The sequence below is a fragment of the Mercenaria mercenaria genome, chromosome 17, assembly GCF_021730395.1.
Source record: "Mercenaria mercenaria strain notata chromosome 17, MADL_Memer_1, whole genome shotgun sequence".
In the NCBI taxonomy this organism is placed as follows: domain Eukaryota; kingdom Metazoa; phylum Mollusca; class Bivalvia; order Venerida; family Veneridae; genus Mercenaria; species Mercenaria mercenaria.
The window spans coordinates 31893666-31916081 of NC_069377.1; positions in this window are offsets into that span (position 1 = coordinate 31893666).

Sequence of the window (22416 nt, forward strand, 5' to 3'; positions counted from 1 at the left end):
TCCTGGGACCAATTGTTTTTCCCTTATTTTCCTTTTTTTCTAGTAAGTTTTTAACTTCTTTCAAGACTTATGATTGATTTCTTGTACAAAAATGGAAAAAAGATGAATCTTAAAAGCGATTTCTTGGTGTTCAAAGTGAATTTACTACTTAAAGAGAAGTGGTAGAGTTACACATCTTTAAAAATATTGAGTTACACGCGGTGAAAGTTCTCTATTTTGCTTTCACTCTTAGATTATATATTGTGGAAGAAATTTAGGGAGGTTTTACGTCTGCCCTAAGGTTAATTTTAAATGGAGTAAGCAAAATTCAAAACAGAAACACAGCATTCGACCTTATTTTTCTCAATGTTGAAGTATGAATTCTGTCTCATTAAATCCGTTTACTTGAGGCACCATAGAAAGAAATGATATTGACATTTTTATTTTGTGTTTTATAATTGTGTACCAATAGTTTGATGTTTCATTTATTAAAATTAATGGTAAAAATGAGTTCTCTGCAAACATTTTGGATAGTGGCTATCACTTTGAAATTTGTCTCTACTTGAGCTTGAGGAGATACCATCAGTTATACAAAATTTATAGAAACAAAAACAAAAAAAACGGCACGGTAAAGTTTAAAAAATGCAAAATAGTGCAAAACACGGTTACCTTTCAGAATATATCAAGCAAAGACCATTTTGTAAACATTACTATTAGTGATCTAATACCTTAAGCAGGCTTACAATTTGTCAAAATTATGCCCCCTTTACACAGTGATTGTACGAACATTTTACATGTTAACAGGTATCTGAGGAAATGTTGAAATGAAAGCTTTCAAACTCTTTGGTATCACGAAATGACCATTCTGAACCAGGTTCCATATCTACAAATTTATGCTTCTCAGACAATTTCGGTAAAGCTTTTCTATGTAAGCAGGGTCTAAAATAGTAAAGCTTGCTGTCATTAGGCAGCTATTGATTTACTGTTTCAAATTTCGGAGAGTAAAAATAAGAAAATAGAAAAAGTGGAAACTCCACAGGTCGCTCAACACAACAAAAATGAAAATGTTGCAGGCTCGGTTTGATTGAGCCTGTCATGGACGGTAGTGGAAATGCATACTACCGTCCGCGCCCTCTAGCCCGGGGTTGAGCAGAACTCAACATTTACACATGCTAAAAGTACAAAAAAACAATTTAGAGACATCCGCAGATGTGTTCATACGGCGGTGCACATGGAACCTTCAATGCTACATTAGTATGTAATTCCATGAAACGCGGCGTATGGTCCCCAGTTAAAATAATGAGTTCGCCCTAAACGAGAAAACAATGAGCAAAACTAAACAAACTGGAATTTAAAAAGGGGATCTGAGGTTATGGAGCCTGCATTTCACAGGAACTGCCAAAAGACAAAATTAAAAAGCAGACACCATATCCAAGGGGTGATTAAACAATACCCAAAGCTATGAAAGCGGGAGTATTGGAACCACCCAGGCAGAAATATTCATGCTGAGAAACTAAACAATACCAGTCTTTCGAAACAAATTATATTTGAAAGTGCCTCAAAGTCAAATTCAGGTAAACGAGGTAAATAACGAAAAAACTCAAAACTTGAATAACAAACAATATTGAAGGTCATCATTTTAGCGCAAACAGTGCTAGTTTACTGATGGTGACGTTAAAGTATTCAATTAATTTTTCGAGAAACAGAAGCATGAAAGCGAAGTATTGACCACCAGGCGAATGTCATGCTGAGAAACTAACAACAGTCTTTCGAACATATTGAAATGTAGTAGAATCATTAGGGACGTATAATATAGAAGATACCAAATTATTACTCTATATTATAGACTTCGTTTTTGCGTAAAGTTAATTTACTATGTAGGGACAAAGTCATATGAAAGCTTAATTTGTGAAAAGTAATTGGTTTAATTCATTCACCATGGGCAGAAAATGATTCATGCTCCCGAGACCATCTGATAACAGTTACATGTCGTTTTCTGAAAATCAGATTATAAATATTGAAAGCTGCCTCAAAGTCAAATTCAGTTAAACGAGGTAAATAACGAAAAAACTCAAAACTTGAATAACAAACTGAATATTGAAATGGTGTTCAATGCCATTTTTAGCGCAAATACAGTGTCTAGTTTTACTGATGGTGGGACGTCTTAGAAGTAATTACAATTAATCTTCTTCGCAAGAAACTAGGAATGCTTCCCATTCCAAGTATTTGAACCATTCTGAACCAGGTTCCATTTGGACAAAATTAAATTATGCCCCTCAGACAATTTCGATAAATTTCGCTTTTCTATGTAAGCAGGATCTAAAATAGTCGAGCTCGCTGTCATAAGGCAGCTCTTGATTTACTTATCAAGCGTTTGGGGAGTAAGAGTAAAAATCTTTCAAAACAATTTAAATTTGTTTGTTTGTTTCGGGTTTAAACGCCGTTTTTCAACAGTATTTCACGGTATGTTACGGCGGGCAGTTAACCTAACCAGTGTTCCATGATTCTGTACCAGTACAAACCTGTGATCCGCAAGTAACTGCCAACTTCCCCATATGAATCAGAGGTGGAGGACTAATGATTTCAGATACAATATCGTTTATCAAATAGTCACGGAGAACATACGCCCAGCCCGAGGATCGAACTCACGACCCCGCGATCCGTAGACTGACGCTCTACCTACTGAGCTAAGCGGGCGGGTAATTTAAATTTAAAGGTGGTGCAAAGTTCATTTCAAGTGAGCAAAACGATGTAAACAGGAAACAACTGCAAAAAAAAAACTTAAAAGCATAGCAAACGTAGAGCAAGAATGGTGTTCAATGTTTCAGCATATTAAAAAATAAACACAGTGTTTAGTTTAACTGATGGTGTAACGTCGTAAAATCTATTTCGAAATAAACTTTTCAAGAATTTGGACAAAGACTGGCGATAACTCAAGACCTAAACTGAGATACAATAGCGATATTCAGACCTACATTCAAAATAAAAAAAAAAATATATATATATATATATATATATATATATATATATATATATATATATATATATATATATATATATAATTTCTATTAACGGCTTCCAGTATTAAAGACAATGATGAAGCTGCCCTGGATGTAGCAGAACAAATTATAATGCATTCATAATTTGATTAACTACCTACTTCCATGACAATAATGCAGGTGGAAAAATATAATGCCCCAAAAGACATCTTACATGTATGGCGATAATGCAGCGCTAAGACATGCAGCATTAGCCATAAATTGAAAGCAGAAATCTAATCAGTCTTGTCCAGTATTTAAGCTCCACCAACATGACCAGATATCATTTGATTTTATTGGCTTAAAAATAGTTTTTCATAAAAACTGTTGTGAAGACTTTGCAATTACCTTTAAAAGTGATTAAAACTGTCTGATCAGATCTTGGTGCACTCTAAGAAAATATTTCTGCTAAAGATAAATAACTATACATCTGTATATCCATTTGTTTTTCAGAATGAACCCCTTGTTTATCCCCTATTCCTAAACAGGAATACGATGGGAAGGCAACACATTTATGAAATAAATCATATCTAACTTAAAATTCTTATATAATAAAATAAAACTGGTTGAAAAATATTCCTGAGAATATGATTACTAACTTGATTCACAAGTTTTCAAATTCTAAACAAAAAATAGTTTGACATATACATGTATTTATTTTGGTATGAATTTATATAAAACCTGAAATTTGTTTCGAAACTTTCGATTCAGTCTTCGATTACTTCAGTCTGGTGCTTTTCTAAGCTATTAAGACATTCTGACAATAAATCTGAACCGACATTTATGATTAAATAATATCTGTAAAAGGATCCTTTTGAAGCAAAAATAAGTGCAACCAAGAAGAATAACAGCAGACTCGGTTTAATTTGTCTGTTCATGAGAGGTAATGAAATGTGCAGCACCTCCCACGTTCCCTAGCATCGGCTTAAGCGGAACTTTATTACACATATGTTGAAGTGACTCCATGATCCAAAAAGGACCAGAAAATACAACAACACCGATTGCAAGTACTTGGAAACCTTTTACATCCGCCGCACGGCACTTACAGATTGATGTTGTGATAGTTAATAAAAAATGTAAAAGGATCCTTTGGAAGCAAAGAATGCAACCAAGAAGAATAACAGCAGACTCAGTTCAATCGAGTCTGTTCATGAGAGGTAATGCAATGTGCAACACCTCTCACGCGCCTAGCACCGGCTTAAGCGGAACTCTGTTACACTTATGTTGAATGGACTCCATGATCCCAAAGTACCGGAAAATAAAAAAAAACTGATTTTACCAGGTAAAAAGAAAAAGTTCATGATTATACAAATAAAATCTGAAAAGTTGATCCCTCGGAAGCATCGAGAAGAAGGCAAACAGTGAAACTGCAGACTCGGTTTGATTATGTCTGTTCATGATTAGTAATGGAAAAAGCAACACTGCCCACGCCCCCTAGCAAGATTTCGACAGAAATAAATCGGTTCAAAACTTGCCTGATCGTTGAATTATCATGATGAGAATCAGGTATGTGAAATATGTTTCAAATCAGATCAAAATGGAAACAATTTCATGTCTAGGCAATGACATAATTCAAAATTTTCAATAATTTTGAACATTATGTCCAGGTGTAGTAATTTTTTCACATATATGTCAAATAAATATAGTTATATGCATAATTAATTATTATAATAGTTTGTAATGGCAATCAAGCAAACTGAACAGTTACAACAAACTAAATTTAAACGTTATTTAAATTCTGACCTAACAGAACATAAAATAGATACAAGGTAAGGGTAGATTTCTCGGAAGCACATAGCAACCCAAACACAGCCATCTAGCCATGCATCGCAAAGTAGGTCCACAACAAAATATGCTCCAGCGGAAAAATATTGTAGACGGATGCTCCAAAAGTACAACAACAAGTTTATTTTAATTTTATGCAAATTACAGAAAAAAAAATGGGAGGGGCAAGGGGTGTTGGAGAAAAGTGGAGCAAGGATGAATATTCAACAGGGAAATCCTCGTTCCTTAAATGCAGTCTCCATACACTGTACGCACGTACAAAAGACACACACACTACTAACATACACGGATAAACAAACAAACAGGTGAGAAAGACAAACACGATACGGCACAGTCCAAGACACTCGCGCATACGCAGGAAAAAACAACATTGGGCCACCGCCTCAGAACGGCCAAAGATAATTTACTCATAGTAAAAGGAGAAGAGGAGGTGCAAATGCAAGGTAGCGCAAATGTAATGGAAAGGGATGGTAGGGGACGATGTAGGTGGTGAGGAGTAAAAGGAAAATACGTAGGCAACAAAGAGAAAATTAGTTGCAAATAAGAGCAAAACTTTTGAAAAGGTAAGTAGCCTATGTAAAGGAAACTGGGGGATTTAAACGCGTTTAGGCATGCCAACCTCACCCCTTTAACCTATTTTCAACAATTAGACAAGACAGTATAAATAAAGTCACTCCACGCTGAGATCTAACATTAGTGGCAAAATGCCACATCATATTAGATAAAATATATATATATATATATATATATATATATATATATATATATATATATATATATATAATGTCACTGCTGATTTATGAGACATAAAAACAGAGATTTGAGTATATATATGCAAATGTTGAACCAGTACGAATGTGTAGTACAATTTGAGCTCGTATATAAAGCAGCACCGAAACTAATCTTATTGGGTTAGTGGACTTACTGTGGCATGTGCGTGTTCGTTTGTACTGCTAGGCGCTTTGCCGTAATTGGTCTGGTATATTGTGGTGGTGATTTAGTTCGTATAAATTCTCTCTACTATATAATAATTTATAATGCGAACTTGTATCCTAGCGGATCTCACGTATGGGAAAGTCAACTGTTCTGAATATAATTATATCCCTTAATGCAAATTATCTATATATATATATTCAATGTGTCCTTGAGATCCTGTTAACTTTCAGAGAGAGAAAATAAAGCTTCACTGGTCCAAATCAGTTAAAAAGACTAAAATGTCACTGCTGATTTATGAGACATGAAAACAGAGATTTGAGTATATATATGCAAATGTTGAACCAGTACGAATGTGTAGTACAATTTGAGCTCGTATATAAAGCAGCACCGAAACTAATCTTATTGGGTTAGTGAACTTATTGTGCCAGTGGCATGTGCGTGTTCGTTTGTACTGCTAGGCGCTTTGCCGTAATTGGTCTGGTATATTGTGGTGGTGATTTAGTTCGTATAAATTCTCTCTACTATATATATATACAGATCAGCTCAAGCGGAAAACCCATTCTACGCAATCCTCGGAGGATGGCCAAGGCTCAAACTCGAAGTTTCATCGAGTCAGCCAATTTCCGTCAAGGAATTTCTCTGTCTGACTCTTAGGATTTATGCGAAGTCACTCGAAGAAAATCCTTGGAGTGACTCGATATAAAATCCAATTAGCGGAATACACACCTGTATTTGTTGTTGTTGTTGTTTTGTTGCTGTTCCCGAGTCACTTGACGGAATTCCTTCGAGTGACTCCGAGACGAATAAATAATTACGTATACAAATTTATTGGGTCTTCGAGTACCTTCGAGGACAGATTTTAGATTACATGGAGCAAGATAATTATATTTTACGTACTGATACGCGCAAAGTGATTCATAAATAATTATGATAGTATTTTTCTATTTTTAAATTACATTAAAATAAACCAGATTTTCTGTTCACATAACATTTTATGACTATTTGAGTGGATACGGCAGCAATTATTTTCCTTTTTTATAATTCCTTCCAAATAAATAAAAGACCATTTTCATAATGAAAATTAATCATTTCTCCTATAATTTGCAATAAAAGATTACTTTCCTTTAACGGCCGTTATCTTTAAGTTTATCTAGTCTGCAATTTTCACTGTTTGCATTGTTCTCGGAACTACTTTCCAGATTATATTATATAAATTTAGTTCTTAATTTAGTCCAATTTACATAAAACTGTTTCTGAATTTAATTTGCACTTTCAGAATCTAATTCAATATTATATTTAACAAGTCACTATTGAAGAATTTCTTTAACGCCATTTATTTGAAAGTTTGTTTAGTTCCATATTATTCTTAAATTTAGTCCATTTTTTACATAATTTATTTCTTATTTAAATAACGTATAGTCAGAAAGTATTTTAGTATCATACTTAACGATTAACTTTTTTTGCGGGTGTTGTTATAAAATTTATCTTATTATAAATTATGCTTAATTTCGTGCATTTTACATTTATTTCTAAACTTTACAAAGTCAGAAATTATTTCAAAATCAAAATTAAACAAGTTTTAAATTATTTAATTTTATATGATTAATAATTTAATCCATTTTACATTAATATGCTGTTTAATCTAATTTGTATCATCAGAAACTGTTTCAATATCAAAATGTACAAAATTTAAACAGTAAAAAGAACAAGCTAATTATATAAGATTCAATCAAGGTAAGAATTAACGCCTCATATGTTAAAAAGTATAGTTTGTTTTCACCTGAATAAAAAATTCAACTGACATAAAATATACACTAAAAAGTCAACAGTACAACCTCTCCAAAGCGGATCTCCCTTAAGCAAAAACCTCTTTACAACAACATCATCAAAATTTCCCCAATCTGAAATATACTATCAAATTTACCTCTCTCTCCAGAACAACAACCTCTACATAACAGTCAATATTTGTATCTCCCAAAGGGTGTTGCTATACAGAGGTTGCACTGTATTTGCTGACTTTATCGGCATTTCAGACAAACGTCCTTTTAACGATGTTTTTTCATGTTTTACATTTTCTTTGTTCAGTGTCTGTCTTGTGAAGCTCATGGTAAGGCACATAATGAATTTCTGGCAATGTATTAGAAACATATAGTTTATTTTATTTTTGTTGGGTTTAACGTCGCCACGACACAATTAGTGGTCATATGACGATCTGAAAAACTTATAGCGCAACGGTCTTTGAAAATTTGAAACAAAGCCTTTTCCTAAAATATTATTTATTTTCCAGAAAACATCAGACCGGTATGGTTTTCCATATCTTTTGTAAAGCTGGTGCAATATTGGTTTTGATAGCGTTTTGATATCAATATCTGATATCGGATAATGCCGTAATTGCTGATATGATCCTAATTTCAAAGTGTGCTTGAGTTAGAGCAACATATGTATAAGTGTTGTGTATTTAAAGTGGTTCAGTGTAAAATGACTATTGTTTTCGCTCTACATGTACCTCTATTGATAATACAAGTGAAAATCTTTCAGGCCTAAACCCATGTTTCGCTCGACTTGATCTGTTAAGAAAATATTTAATGTCATCAATTTGATCAAATAGTATTATGTTTTATGTTCTGTCAGGTACATTTTCAGAACACTTTAATTTATTTTTATATAACTTCAGTTGGCTGATCAGACAGTAATTGTCACTTTGAAAGACACGTGTACAAATGCAAGGTCTGCCGATCAACCTCTTTAAACCAATGAAATTTGGATGATATCTGATCATATTGCTAAAGCATAAATTATATTTTAAAGCTTATCATGCATGTTTATAACTTAGCGCTGCATTACTGCCATACATATAAGGTGTCTTTCGGGGAATTATATTCTTTCCAGCCGCATTATTGTCATAGATGTAGGTAGTCAATCAGAGCATTATATTTGCCTGCTACATGCAGGACAGCTTTATCATTGTCTTAATATTGGAAGTCTTTAAGTGCATTATATTCTCTCTGCTAAATCCAGATATGAATATCGGCTTAGGTCGTGAGTTTTCACCAAGCTTTGTTCAAATACTGGAAATGAGAAGCATTGCTAGTGTCTTGCGAAATCTTGCGAAATAGTTTGATTGTATTTACTTTGAGACGTTCAACCATCATTAAAACTAGACACTGTATTTACTCTTTTTAATGTGCTGAAAATGAAATGGAATAGAACACCATTTCTATCTTCAGTCAGATTGTAATGCAAGTTTTGAGTTTTTGTTATTTACATCGTTCTCGCTCACTGAAAATTGACTTTGCGACACCTTCAAATATAAATTGTTTTGTAAGGTTGCTTACTCTTACTCTCCAAAAACTTGAATACATAAATCAAGAGCTGCCTTATCACAGCAAGCTCGACTATTTTAGACGCTGCTTACATAGAAAAGCTTTACCGAAATTGTCCGAGGGACATAAGTTTCAGCGTGGTACAATAAGAAACAAACAGATTCATCTTCAGATAGGTCGAAAAATGTGTTTTTATACGTTACGAGAACGCTAAGGGGTGGATTTTTCTTAGAACTTAAGGTACCTTCGAGATAGTGGCCCCTGGTTCAGAATGTTCATTTCGTGATGCCAAAGGCATATGGAGAGTTTGAAAGCATTCATTACAACAGTTCCTGAGAAACCTGTTTCCATGTTAAAGGGGCATAATTTTGACAAAATGTAAGCCTGCTTATAAAACCTGCTTCATTACCTCATGACTACAAAGACTTGTGATAAGTTTGATGGCATTCAGACAAAATGTTCCTGAGAAACCATACTTGCAATATTTTCATAAAATTTCTATGTTATAAAGGCCCATAATGTTTACAAAATATAAACAAGAGTTATCTGCTCCTATAAGCATATCTTAAGATACCATCGACATGTGCGAAGTTTGAAAGCGTTCGGTTTGGTAGTTTTTTTAGAAACCTGCTTACATGCAAAACTTGAACCAAAAACTTTCTAGTGCAAAAGAAAAACTAGATTTGTGTAACGTTTCCTGTGATGTCATATAATGATGTCGACAATATGTGTAAGGTTACAATTCATTTGGCCTAATGGTTTGTGACGTCGACGCCGAGGCCGACGAAAGGATAACCACAAACCCTCTCATATTTGAGAAAGTTCATATATAATCGAGCTAAGAAACTTTTCGCTTCTTTAGGGTTCAGTCGAAATATTTGTGGCAACAAAAGTGGTATATGGACCAACACTATACCAAGCAAGTTAGAAGTTTTTATTTAGTCTCATATTTATGAATAACAAACCATTGACATTCGATCGGGATGTGAGCGGGGAAATCAATACAAAATTATGCTTCTATAATTTATTATAATATGAGTATTAATATATATATATATAAAATGACAATATATAAAAACTGTAAGAAACGGAATAAGATTATATTTTGTACAAACACATCGCATTTCTACGTGATATGTAATTACTTAGGCAAATTCAACAGTTTTTTAAAGGACAAAATACATTCTGGCTACGAAATTCAAGAAAAATAAACGATCTGACTACTACGTTTGAAAAAAAAATTAGAATGATGAACTTGACTTTGCGAAAAAAGCCACAATTCACTAAAAAGTGATCATGTAAACCAAACAATAAGTTTATAGCATGACACGTTCAAAGTTATTTCAAATATGATCAGGTTACAACTTAATTGCTTAGACAAGTCAGTATTGACATGCATTGCATACTGATGTAAGTTTGTGTTATTGATCTAATCAGTATGGCTCAACTTGTATCATTTCGAGGGCCTCTCGGTTTGCAAGTTTTTGTATAAGCTGGACTGCGTTGTCCAGAGCCAATGCAATTTCCGCGATCAGAGCTGCTCCATCAGTTGCAAAGGCAGCAACAATCATTGCTGAGATTTTTGCAATGGCTTTGATATAATCCCAGGTACACATCGTGGACAAAACGGTTTTCATAACCTTCCAAAAAATTCCGGCACTAAAACTATCCTTCAAAAAAAAAGAAAATGGCCTTAGCCCTGGCCCAGACACCCCCTTTTGACCAAGCTGTTTTGAATGCAATGAAGGCCTTCTCAAATGCTGAAGATTGAATAATCTGAATTTGTTATTTTCACCATTTGCCTTTCGTTGATACCGCAGTCACACATACGGCGCGGATAGCTACGTTTAGCTACGGATAGAAACGTAGTAATTCGTACCAATCCGTACCTGAGCCGTACGAATTTGTACGGATTGATACGGGTTACTACTTTAAGGTACGGCTCAGGTACGGTTCGATACGGATCAGTACGGATTACTACGTTTCTATCCGTGGCTAGACGTAGCTATCCGCGCCGTATGTGTGACTGGGGTATAAAGGAAGTCTTAACGCCAACGGCGCTGAGTACAAGCATAAATATTTCTATTACAATGCTTCCATTATTTTCCCGGATGAGACCAGAGCCATATCTGGAAATATCTTTTTCCTCTCACGTAAAAATGTAATAAACGATTTTAGACCCGGTAAGCTACATTTGTAAACCTCTACTTGATAAGTTTCAAATTGGAAAGTGTTCTTTATTAATTGCATTTCTGCCGCTGGTAAGATTGTTGACATCACGGCCTCCAGTTATGCCGGCTCAGCTTTGTTGGTTCCTAATGGAGCCAGTTTGTTATAAAGTTTGGCGTCATTCTCAGCCTGTTTTCGGACAGCTTCCATTATAGCTGCAATACGAAGTATGAATTACAGCACGAACTATTTCAATTATATCAACGAAAGATTCAAAATGCCAGATTTTAATACAACATCTCTCACGATTTTAAAATGCATACCAACAGAAAAGTGAAAGTTACAGAAAAAGTTAATGCAATAGTCTAAGACAATTTTGCATTTTTACCTTTGTGCCAGTGTTTGTGCGTGCGTGTGTGCGTGCGTACGTGCGTGTGTTGTTAAGGTGCATCTAATGCAAATGCATGTGTTCTACGAAATAATAAAGAGAAACAAAAGCAATTTAAAAAGATATGAAAACGAACGGAAAGAGGTGTATCAGTGAAGGGGGTCAAAGGTGAGGGTGCAGGAAGGACACTTCAACTTTTGAAAGAGCAATTTTTAGGGTGGTTGAGGATATAAGATGTAAGTCAGTGAAAGAAACGTGAATGTGTGTGTTGGGGTGGTTGGGTAGAGGTACGAGAGTCTTGGGTAAAAGTTGAAAGGAATTAGTGATACAAAGAAACAGTAATAGATGTAAGATATAGGTAAGTGAGTCTAACATAAAAAGGAAGCTGGGAAGAACAAAAAGGAGGGTGTAAGGATACTAAGATACTAGAAACTGCTGGAAATTTTAACAAAAAACGTTTTGCGATAAAGATAATGTGATAGTGCTGGAGGCCTTTCCGAACTGTCTGTGGGAAGTTCTTTCTCTCGAGAAAATCGCACTTCTTAATGACATTCCTATTTCGACTGAATGATTTAAAGTATTCTTGCAGTATGGAATTATATATTTATATTTATCCAGATTTATCACATTTCTGTACAAAGTACTTGCTGCATTATTATCCTTTCTTAATACTAAACAAGCAAACTGTTTACTTTTCTTATTTTTGAGCCAAGACTTTGTCGTGTTCTCCCGCCAGTGCCGACTCCAGTTCCACCATAGCTTTAGCCACGACATCTTCGACGCTCACTTTAATGTATAAAATAACGGATTATGCTTGAATTTTTGTATAACCATTCAAACTTATCACGTGGTGCATGTAGTTTTACGTTACTGTATTTACTTTCATACATATTCAAGATGAATTTCAAAGGAAATTTGCTGATCAAATCACATTATCGGCCTCAATAGAAATGAAAAGTTACCTTCTTTAAATTCAAATGGTGTTTCACTTGCCATCCTTCCGCTGTTTTGTACTGACTCAAATGAAATGCCAAAGCTACCTAAAACGATTATAAAGAGTAAATTTATCTTACTATTAATTTTCAAAAATTCGAAGCTATAACCATGCGATTATTATTATTAAATCATAGACATATACTACATATTTCTCACTTCTTATAATTATGATTTAAGATGAAATCTGCTTAGAAAAAAAACAACAAAGAATGTACAACAGATATTAACATAAAGATATTTAACGTAAAACGAAAAAAAAAACATATGTAAAAGCTTCAAATGTTAGTAAATGTATTTCCAGTTTGCATACAAATACAGAAACACGAGAGTTAAGTCTCGCACAAGTACATTTGGTATTTAATGGTGATAGAGATAATAGAGAAGTGAGCAATATAGAGTTATATTTCTTGTAGACTGCAGTTTCTCTCATTGTGGGCCGGCGTACAAATGTTCTCGACATACATGTATTCTCGAGCTATTATGGAAATGGCCTGTATATTTCTGCATGCAACATAATCCTCACAAGTAAATACACACGAGTGTAAACATTTTACCTCGAGTCAAAGCAAGACAGTTTCAGACTGATTTCAAATTATGTAATTAAGCTAGTAAATCTTAATGTAACTTTTAACATGGTTTAAAAGTTGGTATATATCCATAAATCTTCCATCAAACATCATTACTGCTATCAAAATTGTTGCATCGGAAGTCAATCAAAATAAACCTTGATGACATCAATCTGCCTGATTTCCACTGTAAGAGATGTGGACTGCGTAAAGTAGTAATAGGCGTTACGAGAAAGAACTGAAACACATATTTATTTTCTCAGATATAAAGCAGGGCTATCGGTAATGAAAATATTTTAGAAGAAAAGTATTAACTTTTAAAAGAAGTTAAGATTATAGCCTTTTGATATTGATATGGGTTGGTTATGAAAAATATGTTGCAATTTGGTGTTTTCGAATTATTTCAATTGTCACATAAGTTGCTAGGCAACCATATCATTTGTGCATACCTTTTGTATTAATTTAGAACTATTCAAAAAATAATGTTAAATCCATTTTTATATAACAGGTGATATTTCCAAATTATATACTTTTTGCAGTTTTTAGAATTGTGTATTTTTTAAAGCAGGATGATCAGGAAAGGGGTAAATTCTATGGAAATGGTGATTTGAAAGATGAGTTTATCTTATTTATTTTTAAAATATGCCTGTTTTTGTTAGACTGTCGAGAACACATGATGCCAGGATACTATTTCCCCCTTCGCCTTTTGGCATCTGTAACGTACTTCTGCTCACGAGGAAAACGTTTGAAGAAATATCAAATCTCGCCGATTCGGTGGTTAAAGTAAGATCTTCCTCATTTTATTCTTGCATAAAAACTACTTTTTTCACTGAATCCACTCATGTATAAACGGGAGAAAAAAATAGTGTTCAAACAAGACAATGCACGTGTTGCTAATACATGATTTTTAATTTTGAAATGCTTTCCGAGGGACGTATACGTATTTCTGTGCAGATTAACATCTGATATATGCGTCTTATTTCTTTCATAGTAACCTCTTCTTGTAACATAAAAGATACAATCTAATCCTTAGAATGTTTTGCTGTGCCGGTTACCAACGCAAAATACACTGTTCCCAACATCGTACTTGGTTTTCCCCTTGTGACGAAACATTTCTGTTGCATACGCATATTTGATGCTTTAGGATACGGTCAATACATGATTATTGATTTCTGGTTACATAATTAGGCCTAAAAAATTTGGCAAATACTTCACAATTGTCATTCATATAATAATAGGTACTGCAGACGCGTCTTTTAATTTCACAGGCAAATATAGATGAAATTATACAGGTATATATCATCGTAAATTATCATCAGATCTTTCTGCAGCTATAACAAAAGAAATTGAACAATATTAACATAAACATTTAGACCGCTAAATCAGGATTTATTCAGACACTTCAGTGAAAAGATTTAAGTAATCGTCGTAAGATTTGACACGTATAATAATGAATAAAATTTTACGGTCAAATATGTTTGCTTATTAAATTACACTTGCATCGAAATTTATGCGGCAAAATGATCCGACTTTAAAATGTAAAAAAAAGCGTGATGAGAGCCGCAAAGTAACTCTTTTGTGTTCTAATTTTAATTGTTGGGATCTGGACATAAGTTGCAGTGTCATCGAATTTGTAAAACGAAGTGGGAATAAAAAGGTACTTGATAACTCCGTTCGAATAATATAAACAGTCAGAAGCCTAATATTGTACATGTAAATGAATTAAAATTAAGCTTTCCGGAGATAACTTTTAAAAGATTGGACAAAAGAAAGCGTCTCCAAACTTTGACCTTCACTATTCGGAACAATAGAGTTTCTGTGTTCTTACGCTTTAGCAAACTAAGGCAAATAAGATTATAGCTAAACCTGTCTTAAGCAGCCGACAAAGCGAGCGACTCAGTTTTTGGGAGGCTTCGATTTGGTACGTGGCATTCCCTGTTTGATATTTGTCTTTGTTTTTTTCAACATGTCTACTTTGTCATGTGGTAACTTAAGTCAAGTTAAAATTAGTTTCCTGATTGGCTACTTCAGACAACTGACTGTTTCATGCAGGTTACCGCAAAATCAGAATTAACTTATACCTCTATCACAGTTCAATAGATTGTATCATTATCAAATGTGAACAAAAGGTGTCTCTGAATCTTCAGATTATGTTAAATCCCACCCACTCTACCGCCTTTAAGCTATATTTATTGAATTTCTTTTGTTTTCGTTTTTTATGATGACAAAAAGAAGATATGCCTGTGTGTATATTTTTAAGACGAGCTATGTAGCTATCATGTGCAGTGTAGATCAACGCAGTGTATACTGGCCTCTCACTTTGACAGGAAGTCATCAGTTATATTTCTATTCTTAAATTTGTCTTTGGGCGTATCTACTGGCTCAACTTACCGGATAATTCCCTTTTTACATCCTCCCGCTGTGTAAATTCACAATTGGTTTCGCTACGCCCCGGCTTCCACTATAGTTGTGATAAAATATACCTGTCAAACCACACCAAAATGCTACTTCCAAACGTTTACAAGAATTGAATCTTTTCTTTTATTCGTGCAAAATTCTGATCCAAAATTGGAAATTATCACCCCATTCATAATCATCCGTACTCATGCCGTTATAAACAGACTATAAGATTATTTGACAGAGTCATGTGATCGGATGGTGGGGGCTGGTTGCATGATCTCCAGGAAAGATTTTCATACCTACATTCAATCACGTACGTTTTCTGGCTTTTCCATGTGTTATTTCCTACAATATTAATATGCTCATAGTGTCTGTCCTTTTTTTCAAATTTAACTTAAATTCAAAGTTTGTCTAACAATTAAAATTCAAACAGTTTTTTTTAGATTTTTTGGTCCCTTGAGCAAAATCATTTAAAGTTGAGAAATCAGTACTGAAATGGCTTGATTTGGAATTATAATGATTTTTTATTGGTTTCATCGCATGTGTAAGCCAGACTGGACATGTTTTCCTGTTTTTTTCTGCATTAAAGATAAAGCACATTCGGGACATGATTCGTTGTGTGCGTTATTTAGCAAGGTTTTTTGGAGTATGAATACCAGACAATTAAGTAGCATTCTTGTAACTGGATAACTGAAGAACTTTTGGGATAGAAAACTAATGTCCATTTCCTCATGTGTGCAACATTACATGGAACTTTGATTGTAGGGAAATTGTTTGAAAATTTTTACAATGTAATGTTTCTCCTATATGCTAAACCATGAGCCCTATCAAAAAGAATATTATACACACACACACACACACACACACTTCCAAAGAGGTAAGTCAGGTGTTGTATCTGAGACCTTAATCGCAGGAGAGACACTTTACAAACGAACCATAAATTAATATAAGTGCGATGCGGTAGATAGTGAAGCAACGTTTTCTCTTTAATATAAAAGCATGCATTTGTTCTTTCGTGTCATATTCTATTTTTCTTTCATGTAAGACCCCACGCCACATCCCCAGCCTGCAGGAAAGGGTAGGTCACACTCTATTGCGCTTACTTCCGTCGGCGCTCTGCCATTCAAATTTGCCTGTTAAAGTAATAACTTAAAAAGATGCGCATACACATTTGCCTCATTAAAATTAAGTCGCTCGCTACGGCCATGTATCGGCAGAAAATATAAGCAGATCGAGTACTTCCGAGCAGTCCCGTCAGCAAAATTGTCTGACAAATCAACAGCCAAATTTGTTAATCGACTTTTTGGTGACTTACAAATTGGTCTAATTTTCCCATCTGAATGCATTTTTTCAAAGGAATGTATGCATATATAACCAACCACGTTCATATTACACTACAAATATTTCCTCAAAGACAGAACGCTAAACCCTAAGAAGATCGAACTAACGATCGTCCGATCCTTGGTCCGGTGATATACTACTAGACTATATGCTCAAAGTCGCGTCTATTGCGTAATTCGCAAGAGTAATATATTAAATGATAATGTCTATCCTACAATGTAACTGGTAAATAATGTTTTAAAACAATTCTTACCATACTAAATTGCATACATTATGTCTGTTTTTAACACAAAATTTAAAGCAGTATGGAATCTTAAGCATTATACGGTAAAAATGTGTGCAGTATTTAGAAAACAGATCTAGGAGCAGTACCTCAAGGTAACTACGCCAGCCTTATAATAATTTCTCAAGCAGACCTCGTCATGATGTAAATGAAATATTATTAAAATGCAAGATATTGTACGTAAATGTTAGAAGCACAACAATGTTAATGTAATGTATCTTTAATAATATAATAACATTCACTTACTTTGATAAAGCTCGTAAATTACGACAGTGTCCAATACTAGTGGTTGTCTGTGTGGATCTGTATAGCTGGAATAATTTGCATTGACTTATATTACTATTCACCAAGTGTTCTGATACGTCAAAAACTGTGCTGCCTGGTTGAATACGCATTCAGAAAGCACGAAGATTGGTTGTCCTTTTACATAGTACAACTGACTCTACCTTGACACAATAATTGACATGAAGATGTATACGATCAAATAATTTCAGTTTAGTATATTTTTATTCATAACGCATACCGAGTCTTTGACCTGTTTATCATGTCAAAATAAAACAAAGTGTGAATTCTGACATTATCTTAAATTGTCAATTTCTAAATAAGTACGTACAATAAGGTCAATGTAATGTATTTCAAAATACAGAGATATTCAAGAAGCATCGAGGAATGTTTAGTATTCTAGCATTTATATCTAGATTTATACCTATAATCATACAATTAAATACTAAAACTGTCTAATAGTAAGCCATTGTTAAGGGAATTGTGTGTGACTGCGTGCGTTCGTGTGTGTGTGATGTTCCGGACAGACGGATAGATACGAATATGATTTTATACAAACCTAAAGTTCTATTAAAATACAGAATCATGTGTTTAATGTAACATGAAATAATGAATTATCCAATTGCTATTTTTCAATTGCCATTGCTATACATGTATCTCTATATAATCGTATTGTTACATACCTTCTTTCAATGAATAACTTATTGATGAATAAGTTATAGAAGCGCCCTCCGTTGCCAAGTGTTTAAAGTCACTGGCTTCGAAACACTTGCCACTCGTCAATGTGGGTTCGATACTCGCTCGGGGCGTTAAATTCTTCATGTGATGAATCCGTCCAGCTGACTTACGTAATGTTGGTGGTTTTACCAAGAAATTATTGCATGGACGGTCACCTGGATTCTTCAGCATGAAAAGATGGACAGTCGCCATATGACATATCATTGTGTTAGTGGAACGTTAAACCCAACAAAAAAAGATATGTCCTATTGATATTAGATGGATTGAGTTCTCAATAACTGCAGTTAATGTCATTATGTATCTCCTATTAATTTAAAAGTAATTACTTTTTAAGAAGGCATATATAATTACTGGGGTGTATTTTGACTTTTAGTTAGTTTCCTTTTTTAAGACGCGCAACTTCTTTTGTAGTTCCATGGTTACGTTATCATACATGATTTGCTTAAAATAACATAAGCTCTGAAGGGCTTTTTTAACCAGCTATATATGGTGGGTTTGTCATGCGTCTACTTTAATGAGACAATGAACAACATCACAATGATCCAACATGATTGTCTAAAAACTGTATATTTCATGGAAGCTGCAATACTGTTTTTTATTATCCAGTGATATGCGCTGTTACAAAGCCATTCAGGGAACTTCCAGAATGACAACAAAGGACAGAATATCAGTGTTGTATTAAGAAGGGTTCTGCATGCAAATTTTCATAACCTGAACAACATTTCTAACCGCAAAGCTGATTAGTCAATTTAGCGTTAAAAGACGTAATACACAGATCTTAGTTTATCAAAAACTTATATTTAATAAAAACATATTAGTGTTTTCTTATCCCGAAGCAAAGAAAAGCAACACTTTTTACATTAGCACGTTACTATTGTCCTTTTTATAAAATTATTGTTGAATCCGTACAATTATTTTATTGTCGTAACCTTTAAAAAAATATTGCTTGAAACAAATAATCACAAACAAGCGGCTGCTCTTTCTAGAATTGGGTTTCTGAAGGAAATTCATATATATTATTAGTATTTTACGGACTGCCTTCATTAATAAATTGAAGCGAGATCAGATTTTATTTACGACTAGAGTGATCGTCTCACGCCAAAAACAATACAATTTGAGTCTCACTCTTTCTTTTAATTGTAGCCTGAATATTCGGTTTTAAATTTATTATACGCGTTATCTGCAGTTCTTACTTCTTTTGATATCACGGTAAAATGGTAATTGCTTCTGAGTATTAAGCCAGCTTGTCTTGTCAAAAACCGCTGCTAGTTTTCCCTATATTGTTATAAATCTTTAACCCTTAGCCTGCTAAATTTCTAAAATGAACTGGCCCATCATTCAATTTGGGCAATACCATTTATTATTCAAAGGGGTGTTCACTGAAAATTTACTAACTGAATAGCGAACAGTGCAGACCATGATCAGACAGCACGGATGTGCAGGCTGATCTTGGTCTGCACTGGTCGCAAAGGCAGACTCATCTGCCGCCAGCAGGCTAAGGGTTAAAAATGTTCTCCTGAATCTGCAGATTTCAAAGTAATTTCAAAGTTAGCAGACACTTATATAACTGCTTGAACTGTGTAACGTTGAGCGATATAGTGTGATCACGGACACAAGATTTCAAGATCATTTCAACTATCTCTTTTGTATTATTTGTTAATAGTTAAGTGGTGTGAAGGTAATCTGCTTATAGCCTCATTGTATATGTTTGTTGATCAACAGTTGAGATGGGGCCGTGAATTTCAAAACCAGTTCAACTTTTCGCTATTCTTGAACTGGCAAATTGCATGGTATAAGACTGGGAAAATTTTGTATGCAAAGCCATTTTTTTTATTTCTAAATCAGCCAGGTTTGTATTCATGGCAGTTGTATCGAGTGTGCACGAAGACTGTAACAAGTCCTGTCCAGGCGATGGCAAAAGTGTTGACTGGAAAATAAATGTTGTTTCTACGGACGTGTGAAAGGGAGTACCAAAGTCGCAGTTACGCATAAATGTTATAGGTGTCTAAAGGATCTAGCGCTTGACCGTCAAATTTCGCATAAAGGCCTTAAATACTTGTGTCTCAGGTATTTCAAACAGTATTTTATCTATATATTTATCAAACGGTATAGGATTGTAATTTAGCATGTGAAACTGTGACAACGGGATTTTGTTTAAGGTTTCGCACAGTTAAGCAAGAGGTATGACATTGGTAGTCAAACATATACATAAAAGATAACAAAATTTGTGCCCCGTATATCTCAAAATGAATTTGACTTAGAGTCATCACACTCTGCAGGATTGTTATTCAGCATGTGCAATTCTGTATTTAGGGTTTTATTTGGGATTTACCATCGCCACCACCCAAAGTCCAACATTTCTTCACTCTTTCAGTTTCTCGTGTCTTATGTTCCTTAATGTTTGAGCAAAATTTAAATGTTCTGATGAATTTATCATCATTTTTGTTAATGATTCACACAACTTGGCACATGTTTTGATCAGAATGTTGTATAGCAAAAATAAATGGATGGCATTGTACCCAAAACTGTTTTCTGGCAAAAACATAACATAAGAAAAAAAAATTATACATAGATATTGGTGCAAACACCAGAGCCCACATGGTAAAGAATATTTGCAATTGGGGTTAATTTTTGTGGCTTTCTTGTCAACAAGTTTTGACCGAGATTGGTTCGTGTCAATAGCTACCTTAGCGATGAGAGGAAAGTGGTTGATAATCAAAATGTAGATGATACGTTAAAGTAACGTTATCTGATATATATTTAGATTGTTTTCCAATTCGATGTAAGCTATATAGCCACTTCATTTTGATAATTTATAAATCTAACATAGTATGTGTAACAATACTTGTCTTCCTGGTATCAAATTGCTTCCTGGTAGTTTTTCATTGGATCCCTTGCTGAATTATTCTGGTCGTTTAAGTTCTCCAAAGAGTATCTTTGAGCATAAATGTTTGTACCTGAATGATAGTATTTTTTTATTTTGACATGACTGGTTTTATTATAGAAGTCTAGATCATATGTGTATGTGATCGTTTCATTGGCTGATATAAAAATGGGGGAAAACATTTACTTTTGAAGAGATATTTGGAATAGTGCGTTGATGATTAATGGCAAGACTTAAGCAAAGTATTCCATGTTTAAATTAACATGATAAAAGAATCATCTTTAAAGGCGGTAAATCACATTTGAAATCGACAATTTATGACACTATCCAATCTTCGTGTTTGATTCAGGAACAAAAATATACCTTACATAGAGAAAGGTTTGTATTAATCTTAAAAATGTAGCATTTATATTATTCATATAAAAGTTTGTAATTACATCCATTTGATAAAGAAGTATTCAAACAACAGTCTGCTTCTTTGTTTTAAATATGATGTCTAGTTTTACTTTTGCATGTGATAAATATTGAGATATTTAACTATCTAAAACAAGCGGCAAATTTTAAAACAAAATGTAGCGTCGGATTTCATTTCATGAAATGGGACGTAGTAATAAATTTACAAACTTTATATTGGCAACATATATTAACAATAGTTCTTTTATTCATATAATTATACAGTCAAATTCACTGGCACTAGACCGGAAAGAAAATGCCTCTGTACATGCCATACCCTGACCCTTACATGTCATTCATATGACAGTTCACTTAGAAACTTAAATGTTACAATGAATGTAATTCCATGAAAAGTGGCGTATGGTCACAATTAAATAAATGCTTTGCCCTAAACGAAAAAAATGGACAGTCATTCCGATTTTCCCATGTTGACTGACAGTTAAATTTTACGATTACGACAAAACTCCTCATCCCAGTAATTAAAGAAAGGTTGGAAAAGCAATGTATTTGATGACTGAGTACATTATTTGCTGCTATCTTTGAGACAATTACCAATCTTTATGTTGCTATAACAATTAATCAACAATTCTAATTCATTGAAAGAAACGTGCATGTTCTAATATGACTCATACATGCACATAATTCATTAAGAATAACGTCTTTGTTGTTTTGGGATTTTTTTCTTTTTCTTTTTCTTTCTCTCAATCTGATGTTAGGTTTGACTCTCATCAGAAGATCCTGTTGGAACATCTTTATCTAGCAACAACATCAAAACTGAGGTGTTTAAACAACAATTTATGTATGCGACACTGTATGGTAACTACACCGGTATCCGTGTGTTTGCATGGATCTGTT